This window comes from Triturus cristatus, chromosome 5_1 (assembly GCF_964204655.1).
Source record: "Triturus cristatus chromosome 5_1, aTriCri1.1, whole genome shotgun sequence".
Classification (NCBI taxonomy): domain Eukaryota; kingdom Metazoa; phylum Chordata; class Amphibia; order Caudata; family Salamandridae; genus Triturus; species Triturus cristatus.
The window spans coordinates 956137878-956164406 of NC_140587.1; the positions used below are offsets into that span (position 1 = coordinate 956137878).

Below are 26529 nucleotides of genomic sequence, written 5' to 3' on the forward strand. Positions count from 1 at the left end.
GTCAGGTCACTATTGAGGTATTATTATCTATAGACCTAACAATGCGAACGTGTTTCTGCTGAATGTACAAATAATTCTTTACATTAGACACAGTGTGTTTTTTTCTGTTTAATTAACAATGCCATGCTATAATGATTTTTAAAACTACTTAACAGACCAAATTACCAATGACCGCTGAGCGCATATCACTGTTATGTTATATCCTCTAACAATACAGGCTATGTTATATCCTCTAACAAAACATAGTAGGCTCATGTTAGGAAATACTGATATGCTATCCTTAGGCACCTACTATGCACTGGTTCACTAGACCGCTCACTTCACAACAAGGGCTCTAGTAACCATAACGCCCTCCAACAGGAGCACGGACGTGCTTAGAGACGTGCACACTTATGTTGCTCACACGCATGTACTTAACGTTGGTTTGTGTGATCTCGCGGCTTCCACCACACCGGATTTGTGCTGCAGTTTTGGATGGACGCATTGGTGCCGTCTCTTAAGGTAATCCCCACTTCCGATCGGGTGGGGTGATCTGCTCATTGCCATCAGAGTTCCCAATGAACTAACGGGCATTGGCGACCTTTTTTCCCCTCTGTTCGGACCAGATGTTTTGAAGGAACCCATTATCCATTATACAGCGGAGCTTTTACGGATTATACCATGGATTCGTGCTGAGGTTACGGACGGACAAATTGGCGCCGTCTCTTAAGGTAATCCATATATCTGATCTTAAGGTCGATTTGTTGCCATCTTAGTTCCCTATGAACTAACAGGTGGTTGGCGATCATTTTGCCCCTTTTAGGATCAGAGGTTTTGTAGGAACCAATTGTCTATTATACAGTGAAGCTTTTCTGGATTTTATCATGGTGTTGGACGGATGCGGCTGCACCGTCACCATTAGGTAATCATTGTCAATAGAGTTATGGCCTACTTCTTACCGGCCAGGCTAATTTTGTACCACTTACGGATATGTACTGTTGTCCTCTACAGCTAACTGAGGCCTCAGACAACCCACTTCTTAAAATAGTATTTCAGGTAATTTTTACCATGCATGCTTCTTTCAGACACATTTGCATGTCATAGAACTACTTGTGATCCGCCTGGGAACATGGCGGGCCCTACACAAGGTTCTCCTTCACACGACTACCGTCATAAGACCCCCCACCCTCTCCCCACCCCCTTCTCTTCCTCCAACTGGATTGTAGGTTAGATTCACTATTCCTTCTCCAATATACACAAAAGTAGGGAAAGTGTTGGGCTCCAGAGGGGTTAAATTTACTAATTCCAGTGTACCCAAAAGTACAGACAATATAGGATTTCAGAAGAGCTGCAGATAACATTCTACCTCCTTATAATTTACAAAATATATATATACCTAAAATTTAAAATAATCATTATCAATTAAAATTACATATTATATAATACAAAAAATATCAAATACTTGATCAAATTAAAAAAATGAATTACATTTAAATTAAATTGACTTCCTTACCACTAAAAAGACAGGATACACCAAATACAGCAGAATTAATTTTCAAACATTTAGTTTATAAAAAAAAGAAATTAAAACTTGGTTTTACAAACATCAATATTAAAATGACTGAATATATTATTAAGTAACACAAATAATGTACATAATTCCATAATAAAAAATAATTAATTATGCTACATACTATGACCACACTTAAATCCAAAACTAACAACTACTAAGCTAAAAAAGGTATAACTGAATTCGAGCAAGCAATGATAATTACAAATTTAAAAATCTACCCACACGCAGCCCTTCAGGGCTATTACTACCATTTTACCCAGAGCATTTGGAGACACCTCTAAAAATCCACACTAACTGTAGATTATTCTCCAAATTTCCAGTTTGCCTATGAGAGAAAAATAATTAAATGGCCTAACATATGTACCAGTCAGAGAAGTGCCTAAACACTACATTCGCCTCAGATTGTTCCTCACCAAATACATGAACACAAGCTAAGTCCCCTTTTTTGAAGATATTTGAATTGGCAGGTTACAATGTTCCGGCCATAGATGCCAACCCAATATCATGGTGTGTGGCTACAGGAATACAACAAGCTGGAAAAACCTTGTCCTGGCAGACCTGCCCTAGACCCTAAAAAGCCTTGGCAGGATTGAAGCACTAACAGTCTTAAGAGCTTTCCCTGAGGTCTGGCAGCATTAGGTAAAGAGTTGAGGGGAAAAGGAATGAACCCTTTTAAATTTGGACCTCTGGAGTACTAGGACCAACCACCAGAATCATTCAGTTTAAAGTATGACCTTCCTTAGCTGAAGAAACGTGTTTCCTTCTTGGAGCTTCTCTGTAGCAGCAAATTCATTTTAACAGGACCTTGTTGAGAAAGTATCCGGTGTTGTTTTCCTGAAATCTGGAGAGATGCAGTAATCAAACCTATATATGGAAAAGAGGATCCTGGCTTACCTAAAAACTATTGCCTAATTAGTTTGATGTATGTAGGGGCAAAAGCGTATGCTAAAATTATATTGCAATATTGAAAAGATTGGATTGATAACCATATTCTAAACCCTGTTGAACAGGGTCATTTTAGAGTGGCAGTTTGATCATAGATCATTATTTTTAGCCTTTTGGCAGTTGCTCACTAATACGTAGAGCAAGTGGGGAAACATTTATGTTGTTTTAGATTCAGATGGCCTTTTGTAAAATGTGTTCTTTTATGCACATTGGCTTCTATTTGGAAGCCAAAAATGCACAGAAATACAATTAGTAATAACAAATATTCTATTCTGTGTTCCCACATATCTTCCGTTAAAAATTGTACCCTACTTGTGTGGCTGAGCCTAGTGCCTGCAACACGAAACACACCAGAACATGACTGGAAGGCATCGCATTTCACCAAGCAAAATCTATGTTTTTTTCATAATGTGGGTAGCTGCAGAATTTGGGCCCTAGTTGCCACCCAGAGCAACCTACCAAACCCAGAAATTTTTTAAAACTAGATACCCAGGGGAGTCCAGGGTGGTTAGACTCATCCATAAGGTCATGCAAACCTCTAACTTTGACTTAGAACACAAACACTTGCATTTTCCTCTGATTTATGTACACCAAAGTTCAGAAGCTGCAGAGATCTACAAAATTCCTATCGGCCAGAATTCCCACACTTTTCCAGATAAAAAATGAAACCCCCCTTGTGTTGCTGGGCCTAGCACCTGCAACACAAAATGCCTTAAAACACAACATGGAGACATCAAAATATCTGATAGAAAAGAGACCTGGTCTGGCATTGTGGGTAGCTGAGGAAATTAGGCCGAGATCCACCACATTCCGGGGAAAACTGCCAAACCATCACATTTCTGAAAATTAGACTTTCATGAGAATCCAGAATGGTGTGACTCTTGGATCCCATGATGTTTTCCTACCCACAAGGCCTTTAAACCCTTGAGCTATGGGAAAGACATGCAGACTCCTTAAATTTCTGTGAGTGAAATCTCGAGAATCTAAGGGAATCTACACATTTCCCATCACTAAGATTTCTCTCACTTGTCCCAATAAAAACAGTGCCCCACTTGTCAGGCAGGCCCAGCGCCCACAATAGGAAAGGTTCCAAAACACAACATGGGCAGAGCAAGTTTTTCCAGTCAAAACTGACCATATTCTGCAATGTTGGCAACTGGATTTCAGAACTAGGCTCTGCTGCCACCCAGGCAAAACTGCCGAATCGAAACATCTTAGGAGAGCCTAGGGTGGTAGGACTTGCATGGATCCCATGACATTTTCTTACTACCTGTGAAGTCTTCAAAACTCAAAGTTCAGCTAAAAAATACCCTTTTTCCTCACATTTCCGTGAGAGTAAATTATGAAATCTATGTGCTGTGGTAGTCAAATGCGGTAGGCCAAATTACATTGTAGTTAAAGGTTTATTGTGTTTGTATTGATTTGTATTGAAGGTGTCGTACAGTTTCCACTTTCGAGTAGGAACTGCGAGTTTGTTGGGCAATATAAATGTTGAGATTGGTGCTAGATTGATTCTGTGCACCACCACAGGTTATGTTGTCCTAATGACCAGCTAGCTCACAGTGCACCATAAATCCCCCAAAACCTAGAAAGGTAAGAAATGGTTTGGGCAAACTCAGAACATGACAACCCTGATTAATGCCCCCCGCCCCCTCCCCAGGGAATCGTGGTAACAAATCTAGAACATTTTCACTCAGTCACTAGTGCTCACGCGGAGAAATATACAAGCAGTACATAAAGGGGCATTTTCAATATTTATTGAACCATAGTGATTCTTGTATAAAATATATGCGCTGCAATGATCAATAGACAGAAGCAGACAAAAGTGATTAGTAATATAAGGACAATGAAGAGAATGAACAATTCCAACATTGTGCTAAAACAGTGCAGATATGCTGGCATATAAGTACTGAGTAGAGTGTATTCCTTCTATGCATTTCCCAAGCTAGGGTCTATGGTGTGTGTGTGCTCTGCCAAGAATCCCCTATTAGATGATCTAACTCTCCTTTACCTGAAGGCAAGGTATGTAGGTCCCCGTATTGGTCAAAGGTTGGACATCCCTCCTCGCAGAGGAATAAACAGGAACCAGCAAGCTGAAACGCCAACACAGCGACAACCTCGCAAGCGACAGTTGAGTGCTCCTCTAATTTGAGCACGGAGGTTCATGCATATTTATAACAATCGCATCCCTGCTTCTGTGTCGATGCTTCAGCTGAGCTGACATTGTTTATTATCTTTTTGATAGCATTGCCGCCTCATGAACAAAATACTAAATAACAACATTTGCACAATGTGTGTCGAGGCCTTGCCGGAAATGTTCATGGTGTCATAAAAGAGTACCTGAGAAGTGGTTTTGTAAGCAATGTGGTTTAGGAGAAACTAACCCTGCACTGTCATGCAAGCAAATGTGTGTCAAAAGTCAGTCAGTCGTCCTTTATTCGATGGTTAAAAAAACACCATAAAAGCACATATATAAAAACGGTTAAAAGTACAATTAAATCATTACGAAGACCTTGACTGCTACTACATCCATAGTTAAAATGGTGACTAGAAAAACAATTTTGTTATGATGATGACAATCCGACTTGCTCTCTAGTTGCCCTCAGTCGCACCGCAACTTTAATAAAGTTTATAATACAACATAATGTCAAGGGGTCAACCACTTTTTGCAAAAAGATTAGAGCCTCTTTAGCATGTATTAATTTAGCTTGCTTTAAAATTCCTACCAAAAATCTGCGCCTAGGCATTGAGTAAAAAGAACATAGGAGTACAAAATGAACGGTGTCCTGCGGAGATCTATTATCGCAGCCGCAGGCACCCTTCTGCTCAATTAAGATAAAACCTGGTGGATCAGCCAGTAAATAAGGTAAAAGATTGAGCCTAAAACGAGACATTAATAATCTATCCTGGGCGTTGTACATAAGATAAAGATACGGCTCCATTCCCTCAGTATTTTTTACAAAACTATAGGCACTCACAGTAGATTTGATCCCTTCAACCTCTGCTCTGTTTGTGGTTCTCTGGGCCAAAAAAGATCTCTTAATAAACAACTTGTCTTGAGATACAATCGTTGTCGGTTTTAAAAAAAGATCCTTGCGGCCAAGGTTTTCCAAACTGGTCAGTACATATTTCAACCATTGTATGCTCATGCTTTTGTCCCTTCCCATGCAATCACTTATAATTTGTCTGCTTAATGTAGCCTCGGGATTTGACCAGATTTTTAGCCATGCCAAGATAGGTCTAAGTTTAACCAAATCTTCTAAATATAGCCTGCCTAATTCTCTATGGGCTATTACAGCTGGGGTACTCTGCGGTATTTTCAAAATTGAACGTAAAAATGTATTTTCCTCCCGCTGTAATTGCTGGGTGTTTACAAAGCCCCATACTTCTGCGCTATAGGTGGCCTTGGAACAACAAATAGCACCATAAAGATTAATTGTTTGTTCAGGGGACCATCGGCCCACTCTCCGCCCATAGCCTGCGATAGCACCATTGGAGGATATCAATTTACAGCAACGTTCCTCCACCAGGGACTTAAATTGTAAAGAGCCATCAAATAGTAAGCCCAGATACGAGAAAGACTGTACCTTTTCTAGTGTGTGGCTTCCTATCTTATAAGCGAAGCTGGTGCAAGGTTTATTGCCTGCGAACATCACATATGATTTACCCAGATTAACCGACAGCTCTAAAATTTCCATGAACTTTACAAATCCGTCTATTAAAATCTGTAGGCTCTTTGGGGTACGTGCAAGTAGGACCGCGTCATCCGCGTATAAGAGTACCGGGATGGGACGCGATCCTACGCTTGGGCAATCGGTTTTTAAATTGATCAGGGACTTCTCCAGATTATTGATGTAGAGTGAGAATAAAAAGGGGGCCAGAATACATCCTTTCCTCACCCCGCTAGTACATGGGAAAGATTCAGTCAGCCCCCCATCCATGTTATAGCGTGCCATTGCAGTGGTGTCCCTATGTAACTCCCTCAAAATGTTAATCAATCCCAAGTCTATCCCCAAATGAGCCATCATAGTCCAAAGTTTGTCCCTGTTCACATGGCCAAAGGCAGCTGCCAGGTCCATAAACCCCAGATAAATAGCTTCATTGCTGGCTTTAGTATATTTCGCTACCAGCATATACAAATTCAAGCATTGGTCACTTGTGGATCTCCCTGTTCTGAAGCCATACTGGGTGTCTGAGATAATGTTGTTCTCCTCAGTCCACTCAGTAAGGCGATTAAGAATTACCCGACCCAATATCTTAGCTGACACATCAATCAGTGAGATTGGTCGATAGCATTGTGGGTTGTCCCTGTCCCCCTTTTTGAAAATTGGAACAATTATGGCCGTGGACCAAGTTCGAGGTAAGCCACACCTAGTGGCGGCATTTAACACTCTAGTAAGTATTGGGGCCCATAGCTCAACATTACTTAGGAACAGATCCGGTGGTATCCCGTCGAGACCAGGGGCCTTGTTTTTTGTCAGACCCTCAATTCCCACAATGATTGCGTTTAGGGTAAAATCTACTGCCTGACCCTGCTTTGCTGTCTCCCCCTCCTCTGGTACGGATACTGTTCTGTAATTATACAGACCCTTAAAATGTGTAAGCCACTGATCCGGAAGAATGTTTGTCCCGATCACAGGGACATTACTGTCATGGAAACAAGGTTTATTAATTATTCTCCAGAACTCAGTAATGTCTCTCCTTTCTGCAGCCTCCCTTAAGTCAGTCCATGCTTCACCCTGGAGAATTGCTTTCCTTCTCTTAATCTCCTTCTTATATATTAGTCTACACTGGGCTACTTTTTGTTTATCCCTTGGCCTTTTCTTGAGACTACATTTAAGTTCCCTTAGGGCGCGTGAACAGTCCCTGTCAAACCATCTCGGACAATTATTTTTCCTTCTTGGGGCACTTGATTTTAAAAGCCCGTCTTCCAGGCTAGTTATTTGCCCGAATGCAACGAGTAACGGTAGCCCCTCCACTGAGGGATCAAGGCACTCATCAATGGGAATTTTCCCTATATCCATAAGGGATTTATAAAAGTTTTTCCCATCTATTTTTGACCACCTAAGCCGCCTCCCCTGGTCTATTACTCTCTGAGAGGTGCCACCCGGCTGTTCCCTCCTGTACTGAGTCAGATGAAAAAGCTCCATTACCACGGGGTTGTGGTCACTGAAAGGGCTCCACTCAATCCCTACAGATATAATCCTATTTTTTAGGAAACTAGATATTACAATGTAGTCAATAAATGACGAGCACCCTCGCCCCTTAAAAGTGGGGGGGAGCATCCCGTCCTTTTCCAGATCCATCATGTTCATCGTATGCACCAAATCATAGGTGACTAAAAATTTGGTGAAGGCCATACCTTCTTGTGTATGGCCAAAGTGGGGTCCATTCTTGACTGAGCAATGTGACCATTCGGCATCAGTGGGAAGTAAGGCTGGGCAAAGATGGCAATTAAAGTCGCCCATGACTAAAATGGTAGGAGCTGGTACCCCCTTGCTAGCTTGCATCTCTTGGTTTAATCTGTGATCCAATTCCTGGAGGAATGGGTTATTTTCTCCTGATATCCCCGTGTTATAAATATTAAACACAATCAGCCTTAGCCCTTTGCCCCTATACCACACAGCCTGAAAATTCTGGGAAGACCAGGTCGGGCTTGTCCATGTGCCTTGAAGATTTAAATCTACATATATGGACAGACCTCCCCTAGCTCTGCCTGATCTTGATTTTTGTGCAGGAACAAAAAAGCATTTATACCCTGGCATGTGGAAGAGACTATTGTCAACCACCCAGGTCTCCTGTAGGCTGATTATCTGATACCGGTTTATATACTGCCGCCACTCGCAGTTATTAAATTTATTCGCCAGTCCGGCTATATTCCAGGAGAGGAATTGTAAGCCTTCCTCGGATTTGTGTGTGCCAGCTATGACAGCAGGAATAGATATTGTGTTAGACAATCCTTCCATATTTCCTATATACCCTAATACTGACCCACTGCCCGGTGATATTTGATCGTTTCCCATATCCCTTGTCTCACTTAGATCTAGGATATCTCCCCCCTCTGGTGTGGTTATATGTGCTGGAGTTTTGACTGTGCTCTTCCCCCTACATTTTCTTGGTATATCAACCTCCTGCATAGGCCAAGGGAGTGGCATTATTTTGTGGTGTATCTATTCCTACCTCTTGCAGTTCCTCGAAGGACGTATTCCTCCCTTTTCTTCTTTGACAAGAATCTGCTGGGGTGAGGAGCTAATAAGTCAATCATTCTCCTCTAGCGATGCCAGGGGACTGAACCTATTTCTCCAACTTGATGGTCCGAGATTCCTCGGTCTGGGACCATCACACGCATACCATTGGGCCCTATGTGGATTAAGTCTCTCCATAAATCTCCCAGATTGGGATGAAGCATCATACGATACTGGATATCTAGGGTAGAAATATCCCAATGGCAGTGTTTTTATGACGCACATATGATTAACTATCCCACATGCCGTGATATGTTCCACTACTCTCTTGTCCCTAAAATTGACTATGATACAATTGCCCGCAATATCTTTACGTCTAGTGCCTACCCAATTTACCCTTCTGACATGTAATATTTCCCCGCTTCCGTTTCAAAAGTCATTGTGTGAAAGAGAAGGCAACTAAAGAAATGTGTATATGTTAAAATGCCAGTGTTTCCTCCTGGGCCTAACTGAGCCCCGTGAAAATGGTATGAAGTTTTTTAAATTGTCCATTGTATTGTAATGTTTATAGGGTTTATGTGTTGTGTTGGTGAGTATTTTGTGTTTCTTTTACAGGTTTATTGTTTGGGTCGTTGAAGATGTCGAATTTTTGTATGCATATTTTTAAAAGAAATAAATGTGGTTATATTTTAACCAAGGTTATTTCGAATATCCTTGCTTTTTCAGTTTTCCTGGAACATATTATTATTATTATTGTTCATGATTTGGATAGCCTACATGGATTGGTATTACTTTTTGGGGAAATTTTTTATTTGAGAATTTTGCATTTTTATTTTATTTTTATTTTCTAATTATATTTGTCTTTCAGATTATTTTGGTTTTTCATCCCTTCAGCTATGAAAGTGTAAGTAACATTTTAGAAGGGTGGTATATGTTACTGCATTGTTTTTTAAGTTCTTTATTATTATGTTTTTAACCCCTTTGCTGCGGCGGGAATTTCGCCGCAGCGCTGGGGGCGATTTGGGGGCAGCGCGGTGGCGCTGTGCTCATGACGGAGCCACTCCGTCATGAGCCACGGTTGAGCTGTGCTAATGACGGAGTGGTTCCGTCATGACTCCGCCCACTGCGCTAATCGCCCGCACAGGCGGGGAATCAGCGCAGCGTGGGCGGAGCGGCGGCCTACGGGCGCAGCATGACGGAACCACTCCGTCATGAGCACATGGCACCCGTGGCTCATGACGGAGTGGTTCCGTCATGAGCGGGGAAGGGGTTAAACTCTGCATATTTTATATTTATTTTTTATTTTGTGTTGTGATTTTTGGGATATTTAATGTTTTATTTCCAATCTTTTAAAGAGTTTTTTAAAATACAATCATCAAATAATTTTTATGTTTATTTTTATTTAAGATCGAATAGTAAATGTTAAAATAATATCAATAAATAAATTGCTGTTTTGTTTGTAGGTTTGTTTAGTTTGTTTTTGTTGGATTGTTTTGCTTAGAGTAAGGTTCTTGCTATCGAACCATGGTATGGTAAGTCTTGATTGCTTGCAGAGAGTTGGACTTTGCTTTGTAACATGTTGTGCATTTCTTTGGTTTGCTTTAAGACGTTTAGTGGTTGTTCCATTCTTAGTTCCCTTTTATTTATTTTTAGAAACTTGGCTTTGTTCTAAAGTTCCTTGGAAGGAATTGTGCCACCCTTCCACTGCGTTATTTTTGCCTGTTGTGCTGTGGTACTTGCATAAACGTTCCGACATGGTATATGGTATATGGAATATGGTACTGGGGTTAGCATCAATGACGAAACCAGTGCCTTCTGTCAACCCAAGTATTTTTGCATGTATTTGATAGTAATGTGTTTTTTATTAGTAGCTTCTAATGTTTTGCTTCTTCAGTTACTGTCACATATGCTAAGGCAATGAGTTTTTTTAATTCTTGGGCAAATTCGGCATTTGTGCAGTATTCTGCACATTATGCCGATTTTTGCTGGTGTCTCTATATAAGTTGTTTAAAGTGGAAGTGACACCCTTGAGTGGTTGTATGAGAATGTGTTTTTAGAGTGGTACATATCAAAGCTTGCTCAAAGTTGATATTTTTTTCTACATTGTAATTGTTGCTTTTGGATTTTATTTCATTTATTCATTCTTGATATGTTGCATTTTGTTTATTTGCTAAAAGGGCGTAGATAAATGAGATGATGGTCTTTTAGTATTCACCATGGAGCATGTAGATTTCTGGGAATGGTGGAGGGCATGATTTGACAGTGCCATTCATCATCCATGTATTGCTCTGAGTGCATTTTAGTGGTTATTATTAGTACCATATATTAATATTACGCTCTCGTTGTTACCAAGGTCATTTACAAGGAAAGTGTCACTTGCATGTATTACTGATAAGTCTTCGAGGACTTTTTATGTGCTCAAATCTTTTTGGAGCAGCAGGTATTTTTCAGGTTGCTTTCCTATTTCTAGTCTAGTTTTCTAGTTTGATATGTTCATGTTGCCTTTTGGGCCCTTTCGTGTGGCAGGTGTTAAGCCCACCCACACAAGTGACTAACTGTTTTCATTGGGATACATGGAGGGATTCTGGGTGCTATTACATTTGTGGCTCCCTGCAGAGTCCAGAACTTGGCCTCCCAGAAATATGAGGAAAATTTGTGTTTTTAGCAAACATTTTAGGTTTGCAGCGCATTGTGGGTAAGAACACTTTATGGAATCCACGCAAGTCACACCACCATGGACTTCCCGATGTATCTAGTTTTCACAAATATATGGGTTTGGTAGGATTCCCTGGGTGGCCGCCTAGCCCAGGCCCATATTCCACAGCTACCCACATTTCCACATCATGTCATATTTTTTAAAGAAAATGTTGATGTGTCCACATTGCATTTTAAGCCCTTTCCTGTTGCCCGGCCCACCCAGGCAAGTGAGGTACATTTCTTGAGAGACTTGGGGGCATGCTGGGTGGTAGGAATTTGTGGCTCCTCACTGATTTCAGAACTTTCCCTCACTCTCACTCTATCACTAAGTGACTCTCTCACTGACTCTCTAACTGACTGACTGCCTCTCTCTCTGTGACTGACTCTCTCTCTCACTGACTGACTCACTCTCTCTCAGTGACTGACTCTCTCACTGACTCACTCTCTCACTCTGTCTCACTAACTGACTCACTCTCTCACTCACTGACTCACTCTCTCTCTCACTGACTGACTGACTCTCTGACTGACCAATTCTCACTCTCTGACTGACTCTCTCACTGTCTGACTGACTCTCACTCTCTGACTGACTCTCTCACTAACTGACTGACTCTCTCTCACTGACTCACTCTCAATCTCTCTCACTGACAGACTGACTCTCACTCTCTGACTGTCTCACTCTCTCTCACTGACTGACTCTCTCACTGACTGACTCTCACTCTTTCTCTTACTGACTGACTCTCAATCTCTCTCTCACTGACTGACTCTCTCACTGACTGACTGACTCACTCTCTCTCTCACTGACTGACTGTCTCTTACTGACTCTCTCACTGTTTGACGGACTCTCTCACTGACTGACTCTCTCACTGTCTGACTTTCTCTCACTGACTGACTCTCTCTATCTCACTGACTCTCTCTCTCACTGAATCTCTCTCTCACTGACTGACTCTCTCACTGACTGACTCTCTTACTAACTGTCTCTCTCACTCTCTCTCTCACTGACTAACTGACTGACTCTCACTGACTGTTATACAGGTACTATTTCCTAACCTTCACCCTCTGTTATTTATGCCCACCCATAACAACAAAAAACATAACAAGCAACCATTGGGACAGGCAGATAGAAGTTGCCAGCATTGAAAGGACAAAAAAAAATCAAGACATTATTTATTGTTAATACTTCTTTAATATGGTTGTTCAGTTGTACATAATGCATTCGTGGTCATATATAAGGTAACAAAATGCTTCTGACACTTCATTATAACTTTTCAGCATACTGCAGACTTCTGTACAGCACAGCTTAAAGACATAGGCAAAGTCAATATCTCTGGCTAAATACTTATAAGGTCCCAAAGGCGAGACCTATTGGCTATGCCAATGCTTGTTCTCTCCTTATATTTTACCATATTAATTTTCTATACTCAGTACAAAGTGAAAAACCATTGTAAGGTGCAGCTCAGTTGTTGATTCCGAGTACCTTGGGATGTAAGAGAACCTACAAACCCTATACATCTTCAGAACTAGAAGGTTCTAGTAGAGTTAACAGTATATTGCTTTTTGTAAATCGGTCATTGTGTTAAGAGCTACAGATGAAAATGTCACAAATGGCTGTTTTTTCTACTCATTTTCCATAGTTTTTAGGTCGAGCATAGCGGCTGCGCGCATGCGCTGCACGCTTTGTGAGGCATGCTGTAGTAGGGTATGCTGTGGAAGCCTCGTCCACTCTCCACCCATATTTGTCATTGGCTTTGTGTCATTGTCCTTCTTACATGCTGGCTTCTGATTGGTAAATAGGCTATTTAGTCACTCCTTGGTACCGCCTTGTCTCCAATTGTTATCGCCCATAACAACTGGAGCTTTTACTTCACTCGTTACACTTTCAGCTTTATTAAGTGGGTGAGCACTATTGTGTTTATTGGCACTGGGGACAATGGCGGTTACTTTTTTGGATTTTTGCATTATGACCGCGGCGTCCGCTTTAGGGACACTGCGATCATTTTAAAATTTACGTTTATTAAACTTTAATATTGAGCACGGCGTCCACTTCTGGGACTCCTGTCTCCGTTGAATTTTTTTTTTACGTTAAAACTGAGCGCAGCGGTTTTATGTAGAGAGTTTACTCCCTGTGTCGGTTACACAAATGCCCCGATCCACACGGTTACACAAATGCCCTACCAAGAGGTTAACTGCTTTCTTTAACCAATATGTCTCCTTGCATTCCTTATTGAGTTTTTTTTTCTGATATTGCCTTTTTTTCTGGGTTGTTACTCCCCCCTTGTTAAGGCTTCTTTTCCCCAGATCCATGTGTGTTCTGAAGTGCAGTCTATTTCCCATACCAGTTTTTCCTCTAAAGCTATTTTTTCGTATCAAGGTTGTGCGCCGTGCCCTGATCTCCGAGCCATACATCTCCAGTGACTGTCGTGTTCTACCCAGGTGTCTCACTAAAAACTCTTTAGGGTATGCATCATGTGACTTCTGTCTTTGTCATCATGATGTCTCTATATCACCTCTGTGCCCCCCAGTCTCATCTTCGCCCACAGCACAGATCTGTATACAGATGTCTGTCTTGCAGAAGGTCGCGCCCTCTCATCAGACTGTGCTTCTTCCCTTGCAGTCTACCCCCTGCTTCACATGGCTGTCTCTTCTCCCTGCCATGTTTGGAATGTGGGAGTGGCAGCAGCCATATGTGCAATTGCACCCACAAACAAGTGGTAGTTGCTTGGCGGGTCCGACCCCCACTTTCAATAAATAACAAGCATTTGCAATGCAATAGGTCTCGCATTTAAGCAAGTTTTAGCTATTGGCATTTGTAAATGACAAAGCCTTTTATTTATGATTTAAACACCCCAAAATAAATAAAAGGCATTGTCATTTTCAATTCCAATAGCTCAAACTTGCGTACATGCGAGACCTATTGCATTGCAAATGCTTGTTTATTTCAAGTTAGTTTATTTGGAAAAACCTGGAGGGATCTACACGAATGACCCCTCTGCATTTAGAATAATGTCTACTTTTCAGAAATGTATAGCTGTCTGGTACCAGCCATGGGTTTTGACCTGTTTCTACTACAAACCAGATGTAGGCTGAAAGCACCAGATTTAGGAAAAAAGGGCTACCTCTTACAAAAATGCCAAAACTGTAGCCAATTTTTTTTTTTTATACAGACCTGCTAGTTCCTATAATATGGGGATATTTTAGCACAGCAAACCTGTTGTTGAAGCCATTTTTAGGAAGAATAATTAATCAGACACTTTCTTACATTTATTTTTCAGCACCCTTTCCCCATTTTCCCAAGAAAAACACCAAATTAAGCTATGTTTGCGTTTTTCTTTTTTTTAATATCTCATATACTTTTGCGTTTTAATCTCAAAAAGTACTTTAATTTGGTTACTATTTTTTAGAGTCATATTTAATAAAATATTTTGTATTTTAATATTCCATTGTATTTTTGATAATTAACATCCAGTGTGTGTAATTACAATTAATTATGACTATTTTATATTAATACTTGTGCTTATTTAATAATTTTATTTATTGGAATATGTGTTTTTTTGCATTTACTTATGAGTATATATTTTTATTTAATGTCTGTAAATTAAACATTTTTATATATTTTTGCACATAGATTTTTTAATGCAATATTTTCATTGTTAATATATAGTTTAGAGTTCATATATAATATTAAATAGTTAAAATACCTATTTTAAAATATTGTTCTAAATGTTTGAAGTCGATACTTATGTACTTTACATAATAAATATTTAATGCCAATATTTTTGCCCTCAATTTGTTTTTGTATGCGATATTCTGTTATACTACTGCATACTGACATCACAGTGGTAAACTGAAAGCAGTCTGCTTTCACTTTCGTCAGTGTTTGAGGAGCATTGCTCCCAGAGCACCGATCAGTGCGGAAGAAGTGTCACTGGAAAGTGAGCAAGGTGCTAATTCAGGCTGTACCACTCTCTAGTAGATCTACATGGGGATAGACACCCTGGGAGGTGATCACAAAGCAGGGATCCATTCACGACACATTAGGGGGAGCATCCGCCCATGCATGGGCCAGTGTTCCCAAAATAAAGAAAAATACTCTTTCTTCACCCTGGAAGGGGCAACTGGAGGATTTGCCCTGGATCCCCTGCCCCAGTGTGAGGGCACAAAGCCTACTGGACCCCAAGAGAAATACATTTAAAACTAGATGAAATGAGGTGGTCTGCCCAGGCATCAGGCCATGTCCCCACACCAAAATGGCCCAACAGTCTTCTTGTAAATCCCTCCAATCTGCCCCGAGGCAAAATGCCCACTGGAAACAATGGATTTTATTTTTGGAAAAAGATGCTGTGGGTGGTCTGCCCAGGAATTGGACTGTACCCCCACTCCATAACGACCCCCTGCAGGCAGATTTAGGGTTTTCCCCTCAGTCTGCCTCTATTGGGAGGTGAGACGGCTTTACGGCGGCTTTTGATACCGTAAACCACTCCATCCTATTAAATAGACTCAAAACTTTAGGCTTCGCGGGCACGGCACTAGCCCTGTTAACCTCCTTCCTGGATTCTCGTATCCAACAAGTACACTGGGCAGGCTTTCACTCTGATGAATTCTTTCTTCCAGGTGGGGTCCCTCAGGGCTCGGCACTGTCACCCACCCTTTTTAATTTGTATGTCACTCCCCTGGCTGCCCTAATCCGATCTCATGGCCTCCAATTAGTGTCTTATGCCGATGACACTCAAATCATAGTGTCAGTGTCCCAGTCCATCGAAGCTACGGCAGAACGCTTCAAACACTGCCTCCTGGATGTTAGAAACTGGATGAGTTGTAATTTTTTTAAATTAAACGCGGACAAAACCGAGATAATTGAGTTCGGTCAGAAACCATCTGTCTGGAGCAACCTATGGTGGCCTCAGGAGGCAGGCCCCTGCCCCAATCCGGTTGATAAAGTCAGAAATCTTGGCTTCTTGATGGATAAGGATCTCTCCTGTAAAACACAGATTAACCAGGTCACCTCCACTTGTTTCTACTACATCAAAGTCCTAAAAAAAATCCTACCCTACATCCCCCCTACTCTAAAGAAGACTGTAATGGCTGCCTTGATAATGTCCCGAGTGGACTATTGTAATGCACTCTACTTGGGCACAGGTGAAAAACAAATCAGCAAACTCCAGGCAATTCAAAATGCAGCAGCTAGGGCTCTACTAAATCTACCCTACCGCCACCCTACGTCAAAAGCTATTAGGGAACTTCACTGGCTCCCAGTCAAAGCCAGAATACAATTTAAGGCCCTTTGCCTGGTCCAGAAATCTCTGTATGGCACTGGACCTGATGACCTGTCTAAACTTATCCCCCGTTATGTGCCATTGCGTGCACTAAGGTCAGCCAACCATGATCTAATATGCCACCCAAGAATAAGAAGAACGCGATGGGGCGGCAGGTCTTTTTCATACCAGGCCTCCAGCCTGTGGAACTCTCTACCCTCCCACCTGCGCTCGCAAAAATCTAAACAATGTTTTAGGAAAGCATTAAAAACCTGGCTTTTCTATCCTCATCAATGATCCACTCTCACCATTCTCTACGTTATCCCAGCGCCAAGACGCCTCGGCATTCGAGCGCTTTATAAATATTTCAGTATTCAGTATTCAGTATTCAGAGGGTCAGACAGGCCTCTACACCAGGAATGTTTTAAAACAATTAGCAAGTTGGAGGTCAGCCCACCTTAATCCACATTTCCTATTCCTTGGGCCCCAACAGTTTTCCCTCAAGGAAAGATTGGGGAATTTGGCCCGTAAAAAGGCCATCAACTGCTAACTCACGGAACACCTGGAGAACAACACTCTCCTGGACATCTCCTAATCCTGATTCCACATCAAACACAGCAACAAAACCGCCCTGATCGCTGCAACGGACATTAGAACCCTCCTGGACCGGAGAGAAACAGTGGCCCTGATCCTCCTCGACCTCTCAGGTGCGTTCAACACTGTATTCCACCGCACCCTCATCAAGATACTCCACCATAATGGAATCTAAGGAAACGCCCTCAAATGGTTCACCTTCTTCCTCACCAGAAGGACGCAGAGTCACCTACCCCCTTTTACCTAAGAACCCAAGAACATTATCTGCGGCATCCCTTAAGGCTCGTCTCTCATCCCTACACTATTCAACATCTACAAAACCCCATTGGCCAGCATCGTCAGAATCCACAAACTAAACATCATATCCTATGCCATCGACACACAGATCATCTTGTTGCTATCAAAAGATTCTCCACCAACATGGCTAACTTCTGCAGATGCGTGACAAGCATCACCACTGGATGAGATACAACTGCCTAAAACTCACTACAGACAAAACAGAAGTGCTGATCTTCAGGAACAACACCTCATCATGGAACTACTCCTGGTGGTCTTCTAAACTTGGACTCTAACCTTCTCCAATTGACAATGCCCGCAACTTAGGCATCATCCTGGACAGCAAGCTCACTATGAAAAACCAGATCAAGCCAGTCTCTTTCGCCTGCTACCTCAGTATACTCATGCTCCGTAAGATCTTCAAATGGCTCCCTGTCAAAACTAGAAGAACCGTCACTCAAGCTCTAGTCACCAGCTGGCTGGACTATGGCAATGCACTCCAAACAGGAATCACCACACACCTCCTGAAAAGACAACAGACCATACAGAATTTATCTGCCAGACTCGTCGCAATACCCAGACAAACCCACATCACCCCCCACCTCAGGCAGCTTCACTGGCTGCCCAGTCAGAAGAGATGTCAATTCAAGATGATGATCCACACTAACAAAGTCCTGCACAACCAAGGACCAGCATACATTAACCACCGCTTGAACTTCCGCCAACCCATCAGACACCTGCGCTCCGCCTCCCTATTCCTCGCTCACACCCCCCCCTTATCTCATGAGGCAACAGTGGAGGTTGCTCTTTTTTCTACCTCGCTGCCAAGTCATAGAACGACTTCCCCCATCACCTCCATATCTCATCCTCACTGCTGGATTTCGGGAAGGGACTCTAGACCTGGCTGTTCAACTGCTCCCCAACACCCACAGGGATCACACCTTCACAAGTGATTAGCCACGCTTTACAAATCCTGATTAACTAATGTATTTATTGAATATCCCCAAAAGCCCACTGGATGGCAATAATATTTCTCAGAAATGTAATGGGCCAGGCCGCACCCACACCCATAAGGGCCCTACATTCTTTCTTTCTTCCCTCTTTGGGCATAGAGCATCTCCATGGCAAGTGAGAGGGAATTTGAATTCTCTGTTGCGTAGTTTTGATATATGGTCCGTCAGAGTGGGGTAAATTACACATTTTCCTGATATATCTTTGAGGCAAAGTTACGCAATTTCCAGAGATCAACAATATTCCTACTATCCCACGCTCCTATGTGTGTATGTTTAATGGAATAGTATTTTGTAGCTTTTTGCATTCTTAATATTTTTTTTTATTTTATATAGCGTGAACTTCACCCAGATTCAAAATTAAGTTAATAGTGATGTAGCTTTTTCTTTTTGCTCGCCATCTAAAATATACATTTAAAATGAATTGAAATTAATATTTGACGTATACTCCTACTTTGTTTCAGTTAATTAAACTGTTTTTACTTTTCCCTACACTTAACCATAGGGAGACTCCGCAGTTGGGGCAGAGATCTCCATAATATTTAAAGTATAGGTAAAAGTAAAAAAAAGTTTATCTGAAAAAAATAGAATCATTTTATGCTAAATATTAATGTAAATCAATTGTATACGTTCATTTGTAAATGTAGAACAAAAGAAAAATGCTATAGCATTATTCACTTTTTTAAATTAAATCTTTAATTAATTTAAATTTAACAAAAATAATTTCTCAACTTAAATAAATTCCCATCTAAAAATTTTTTTTATTATGCATTCATAATGATTAAAAGTGGAATATAAAATTAAAATTAATTTAAATGTTATTCAAATATTTTATATTTAAATAATAAATGTGTTAATTTAGGATTTTAAAAAATTACATTCTATTTACATTGTTAGCTAGTTGAAATTATGTAATTTAATTTAACATCATTTCCTATGAGGTTTTATTTTTCTACCGCTATAATTCTGGTGCTAGACTTACTGCTCTTTCTTTTTTGGCAGTAGTAACTTACACTCATAAATGTGGCTCTACCTCCTTTTCCAGGGTGCGTGGACTTGAAACTCTACACTTATGAGTAACTTTACACTCAGGTTTTGTGAATAGCCAAAACTAGTAATATTACTCAAAAGTGGAAGTGTAAATTAGACATTTAAATTACGCACAGGTGTAATTTACATTCGCAAACAGCTCCATAACTGAGCATACATAAACTGGACAGGGGACCAACCCTTCACTAGCAATAGGCACCAAGCTCAGAATGTCTACCAATCAAGTTGCAAAAACCAAAATATTCTTGTGTGCAAAACCACTACGGCGCAATCTGTCCAAAGGCACCACCCCGTATAACAGGGTCTAAAGTACAAATACAATTGTGTTAAGGTTGCACCACTTTACAAACATATACAATCCAATCAGCTCCATAAATGATTTTGAACTTGGTGCCACAGTTCCAAAGTCAGCAGCTCTGGTCATTAGGCCACATCTTCTATGACCATTATATAGCGATTCATTATGTGCTTATGCAGTTTTGTAAAGCTTTTGAAAAGAGGATTTTACTACCCAGATTACTGGTACTCAATTGAGCGACCTAGGAGGGATGAAAGGCTTATTGTGCCCTGTTGGATTCAATTTTGTCAGCGGATTAAGGAGTATTTTATTGACAAGTGCACAGTTATCCAGATAGAATTGCCTAAATTGTTATAATGCACAGAAAAAACAGAAGGTTTGTGTACCCAGTTTAAATAATACTTTAGCCCAGTGAGCTCTTCAGAACACCGGTTTTCTTTCACTGCTGCAATTGTCACATTTTCATAATAATAAGATACACTTACATTTCTATGCCTCTGGTGTGCTTTAAATGTGTACTGTGGAGTTTAAAATATAGTTTACAAAAGAATGTTCAAGTGTAAAATTCCACTACCACAAAGTTGTTGTTGCTAAACGGAGAAGCGCAAACATACATTTAAAAATATTCCCAGAAACAGTATTTCTGTGCGTCTCCACACCTTCCATGAGAGCAGCAGTCGGAGGTATAGAAAGATGCGTAGGCACCACCATACGAGAAGCGCCAGTATTTCTAAGCTTCCCTTTCACTTCCGGGAAGCATAAACAGAAGAGGGTTGGGGGGGGGGGGGGGGGGGGGGGGGATTTAAACCCAATAGATGTTCTTTTATCACCTGGCTCCTACGCCCTGAATAATCCAACAGCCCTGGAGAGTTCTGGCCCACAATTTATTGTCTCAACGCGGCAGCAGTAAACCGGCTGTTGGACAGCAGTAACGCACTTGGGGACGCGTCTCAGAGACTCGTACCACTGTGCACATGCCGCCTGGCCTGAGATTCAACGATGCGAACAACACTGAAGAAAATAGCCGGACCGGTACACTACCCTCGAACACTAGCCGGAGCAGTGTTGTATGGACGGCACAGTCGCAGTCAATGAGCACTTTTAGGACTTCTGCACAACGCACAGGATTGGCCGAGAGGCTGACAAAGATCCAATCCTAGGTGACTTTAAACGTAACAAGTCACGCCCAGTCACGCATGTCATCGTACATGGGATTGGCTGTCATGCAACCCGGAAGTACTGAAAGAGGATTCATGACTGGTGATAACTGATGATGGGTAGTTTAATAGTTGGGCACTGTACCTGAGCGCTTATTCTGCGATACGCCTGAATTTCTGACGAACGGGTGAACAGAAAATGGGTATGAAAATGCTGCAGTTAATATTTTGATTCCAGCACCGCATTTATATATTCCACAAAATAATATTTAATACACAACATTTGATATTAAATTAGAAGCAATGCTGCACATACTTAAAACATATTATTTTGCCTGCATCAAGAGAAAATTATCCACAGCTGAGCTATATGGATTGTGAGCCAATCGATGATTAGTAGTCATGGGATTTTCTTTGGTTAGTTATCCTACTGGAACCTTTCCTAACCATTGAATTACCTATTTTAGGTATCTGGGATTTCCTACAGTACGGTGGGGGTCCTTTACATTATGAAGAGGTGCAGCACCAGCGCTGAGATTGCTCAGTGCCTGGTGTGCGCCCATTCAAAACCTTTCAAGGAGACTGGCACCCGTTGCATATATAGGAACATCGTTTTTAGGCAGGGATTGGGCAGCTCCAAATAACAACGACATACTATGTTATGGCTACGACTCAGTAGGTGGAAAAACAAAGAGTGGTCTAAGAATGACAGAAGCAGGATTCTCAGGATGCTGAAATAGAATATTACCTAAATGAAAAGGTTGTTGTCTTGCATCACTCTCTCATTTACCTATACATTTCCCTTAGTTAGTAAAGCACCTGCTACAGAGATCTGTCTGTAACGCCTTAACTCTATATGTTGCTTGAGTGATGAAAGCTTGTTCTAGTGTGCCCTTTTTAATCTGTTCTGCAGTGAATGGAAGATTTACACTTCCTTCCTTCTATTAGAGGGGAGCTTACCTTGCCACTGCCATGATACACCTGTTTTGTGAGGAAGCAAAGCTTGCACTGCAGCTGCCTGCTTTGTATATGTCCTGTGATAGGAAAAGGTTTTGTTGCTACTGTCCTAGATGTACATAAACTCTGAAATAATTAAACTTGATCTTTTCCTGCCCAGGGTGACCCAGTTGAATGCATTAAGAAGGGATGTTGCCACTGCTGTTGCACCTGCTTATGAAAAATCAAAGGATATATTTAATTCACGGGTACTTGCAATGTAAAAAGCCCATAAGGCTCAATGAAACCCTGGATATTTCTCAATTTTTTATGTGAGATGCTGAGACCTGTGTCGTGTTGTACATAAGCACAGGAGTCAGGTATGGTGTGTTATGCCTCTTTATTATATGCCTGTACAGCGCTCTTGTTCCCACGTCCTCATCCATCCCCTCGTACCCTAGACTGCCCCTTCCCCACACCCTGACCGGATGTGGTGTCCGGTTGCCCCTCAGGTCACATTGTCTGCTGCAGGGTCCTAGTGCCCTGTCCCCAGGTCACTACATCTCCCCCCTTGTGTCACAAAGAATGACGAGAACGTGACAGTACACAGAGGTGTCATTAGGTGATGGATGTAATTCTTTCATGGCATAGTTCAGTATGCTCCCCCTCACTATATCTCTTCTATTAGTCTCTTTGGGTGCCGGCATGTTCTTCGCGGGCCGGCCTCCGTCCGTAGCTCTTCCTCTAGCCCCTCTCTATTTCCTGTTTCCTCCTTGTCGTGCTCTTGCTTTCCTTGCTCCGCTGTCTCCTTGCCATCTTCCCTTAGTCCTTTGAAATGGGAGCTATTTCTTGTTATCCTCTGATGCTCCGACTCTGCCGTTATCATCGGGCCATTCACTCTTGTTACTGTGAGAGGGTCTTTGGAGAACATGCTGTCAGATTTTCTCTGTTGCCGTTGACGCACTATTACCGTGTCTCCTTCCTTTATGCTCGACGGGATGGCGTGTCGCCTGGCGTCTGCATATCTCTTCATTTTCTCTTTCGCCTCTCTGTCCCTGTCTGCAATGCTGCTACGATCAGGTGTCACTGTCGCTTCTATTTGTGGTAGCCTCGTCCGACTCGTTCTTCCCAGTACTAGTTCTGCTGGACACCTTCCCGTGGAGTTGTGGGGTGTGTTTCTGTAATCACGTAGTACTTGGCACAGTGCTTGACTAAGTGATATTTGTGCTATCTTTGCCCTTTGAACTGCCTTTTTGATGTTCCCCATGAACCTCTCCACCATTCCATTCGCTTGAGGCCATAGCGGTGTTATTTTCCTGTGGCTTATCCCTAGGTAGACCATGAATCGGCCGAATTCTTCTCCTGAGAATGGCGGACCATTGTCTGTTTTTAGTGTCTCTGGTGAGCCCCATGCTGCAAAGATGTCATCCAATATCGGTAGTGTTGCTGTTGCTGATGTTGATGAGACCTGGCGTACTATCGGGAACCGTGAGTATTCGTCAATGACCACAAGCAGGTAGTTGCCTGTGCCTAGGGGCCCAAAGAAATCAGCTGCTAGTGTTGTCCATACCGCCCTTGGAAGATCCGACATTTGTAGTGGCTCATGTTTGGCTGGTGGTCCTATCACTCGACAGAGGTGGCATGTCACTATGGTCTCTTCTACCATGCGATCCCGGCCCGGGAACCACACTTTCTCTGTTAGTAATCTCTTTGTCGCTACCACGCCTCGGTGTGACTCATGTGCCACATGTACTAGTTGTCTTTGGAGTGTGCTTGGTATCACAATTCTCGTCCCCCTCATCATTATCCCTGTATCTGTTTCTGACAGTTCCTCATGGATCTTCTTGAGAGCCAGCATTTCTTCTTTGCATACTCCTGTTCCCCAGGTGCAGTTGTTATTGACGTTCTTCCATCGCTGCTTTCTTGTTATGTCCATTGCTGTTTGCAGCGTGGCATCGCCCTTGCTCTCCTTTGCTAGTTCTAGTAGTGTTATTGGCGCTGGGGTGTTTTGCTTCAGTATGAAGTTGAGGTATTCTTCCGCCATTGATGTCGTCTCATGGACCTGCGGCAATGGGTGTCTCGACATGTAGTCTGCCGGATTGTGTTCTTTCCCTGGCTTGTGCACGATCTTGAAATCATAGTCCATCAGTCTTATGCCCCAGCGTTCAATCCTGGGTGGCATTTTCGCTGATGGGCTGCCGTAGATTGTCACTAGCGCCTGATGATCAGTTATTATTGTAAATAATTTGCCATAGATCAACATGTTGTAGTGTTCACAGGTCCATACCACTGCTAAGCTCTCCTTCTCTGGTTGCGAATATGCTCTTTCGACGTCTGTTAAGCTTTTGCTTGCATACGCAACAATTTTCCTCTGTGTGTCTCTTCCCGGCAGGTGCTGCGCTAGAATTGCTCCTAGTCCTACTGGGCTGGCATCGACCGTCAGTTCAGTGCTTAGTAGCGGGTCGAAGTAGGCCATGTGTTCCACCGTCATCACTGCTTTCCTTATTTCTTCGAATGCATTGTGACATTCTTGGGACCAGATGAACTTCTGCCCTTGTTTGGTCAGTTCTCTTAGTGGTGTGCTCACTGTGGCGAAATCCTGTATATATCTCACACAGTAGCTAGCGAGGCCCAGGAATGATCTTACTTCCGCAACATCTGTCGGAGCAGTTGCGTTCTTCAGTGTTTCAACCTTGCTGGGATCTGGCCTCATCCCTTGTTTAGAGAAGATGTGTCCAAAGAACACTAGTTCACCTCTCCCCAGCTCACATTTCTCTCCATTTAATGTTAGGCCTGCTTGCTCCAGTTGTGTGCACACTTGCCGCAACGCTGCGTCATGCTCTTTGTCTGTCTTTCCAAATACCAAAATGTCATCACTGTAGTTGAGGCTGTTCCGCACTGGCCTTATCACCTGCCGTATTGTTTCCTGGAATATCTCCGCTGCAGATGATATTCCGAAGCTTAGCCGCTTGTATCTACATAGGCCCAGATGCGTGGAGAATGTTGTGATGTATCTGGACTGGTGATCTAGTTCTAGCTGATGATATCCTTTGCACAAATCCAGCTTTGAGAACTCACACGCTCCAGTGAGGCAACTTATCATGTCGTTTAGGTGTGGCCCCGGGTGACGTTCCCTTGCGATTGCTGTATTTGGGATCCTCATGTCCACGCAGATGCGGATCTTTGAGGTATTTTTCTTGGGAACTGCCACGATCGGAGACACCCACGGCGTTGGTCCTTCCGCTGGTTCAATTATGTCTTGCGCCAGTAAGCTAGTTATTTCATCCTCAACTTGTGGTTGGAGATGTATTGGTACTCGTCTATGATGCTGAGTTACTGGCTTAATTGCTTCATTGATGTGCAGTGTTATTTGTTTCCCTTTCAGCTTCCCAAGACCTTTTAGTATGGCAGGGTATTCTTGTAGAATGTTTTCCGTTCCCGACATGTGGTAAGTCATGGCTAGTAGCCCCATCATCTGTGCCGTCACGTTGCTGAGCAGGCACGGTGCTGGGATGTCTCCTTTGAGCACATGTATTTCTTCTTGGTAGCATCTGTCTTTGTACGTCAAGATCTCCGTGAATTTTCCCATGTTTTCTACTGGCCTTTTGGAGCCCCAAGTGAACACATCTACTGTTGACGGTGATAGCTGTGGTTTCACTCTCATTTTCTGATATTCTGACATGCACATGATGTTGCATGTTGCTCCACTGTCAAGTACAAACTTTGCTTGGTGGCTCCCTACGCCAATGTCCACCGTGGCTGTCTTCTTTATTTGTTCTTTTTCCACAAGATGAATGTGTTCTGCCTCTTTTCCTTCTCTTGGCGCATCTGACATGAGGTATAATCTTGCTTCCGACACAGGAGCTGCCGTTTCTTCTGCTTCGTCAGAGGAGCTACGATTTGCTGTTTCCATGTGTCGGGCGTACCTGTTACTTGTCATCTTTGGTCTCATTGTTCTGCCTCTTTCACTCCTGAATTGTCTTGTCATGCATGCTCTTGAAAAATGATTTTCCCTGTTGCACTTCCTGCACCTGTGACACATGGCAGGGCAGGCACCAATGTGTGGAAATTCGAGGCCGCACAGGTAGCATGTCTGTTCGCCCTTCTTTGGTGCAGTCTGCGCCTGGTGAAGTACTGGGAATTTAAAGCCCAGCGGTGCAGGGGAACACACCCTAAGACTTCGGGTTCTTTCCTGTTTCAGACCTACAGAAACACAGAGTCTTCTAGGTGAAATCAAAGATCAGTTTATTGGCTGCAGACCAATTACAGGTATCCGAGAAGTACAACAGCATGTATGTTCTCAGGAGACTGCTTAAAGTTACAGAAACGGGCTTCTCCTTAAATACAAAATATCATGCTTCAGGCACACATTCCTTGTTTTACGATATGGCCATATACATGTATTCATTACAAACGAAAAGGCAGAGTCATGATGACCATCCCACATTCCAGTTAAGCCAGCCCACAATTATTTACCCAGCAAGGCTCAGATCCCACATCAGATATCAATAGGCCCCAATAAACACGAACATCTCCTGTTTGGAAAACAAGCCATAAAGCAGGAAGAGTCAGGTGTGAAA

At 42.3% G+C, this 26529-nt stretch overlaps 1 protein-coding gene across 1 annotated transcript in view; it reads left to right on the plus strand.

Annotated features, from left to right (window-relative positions):
• The first annotated feature begins 21080 nt into the window (after positions 1-21080).
• Positions 21081-26529, plus strand: part of TBC1D7 (TBC1 domain family member 7) — a 130816-nt gene continuing 125367 nt past the window's right edge. The window contains exon 1 of the mRNA XM_085606073.1: positions 21081-21216. The gene's annotated coding sequence lies outside the window, so the exon portion shown is untranslated. The remainder of the gene's footprint in view (positions 21217-26529) is intronic.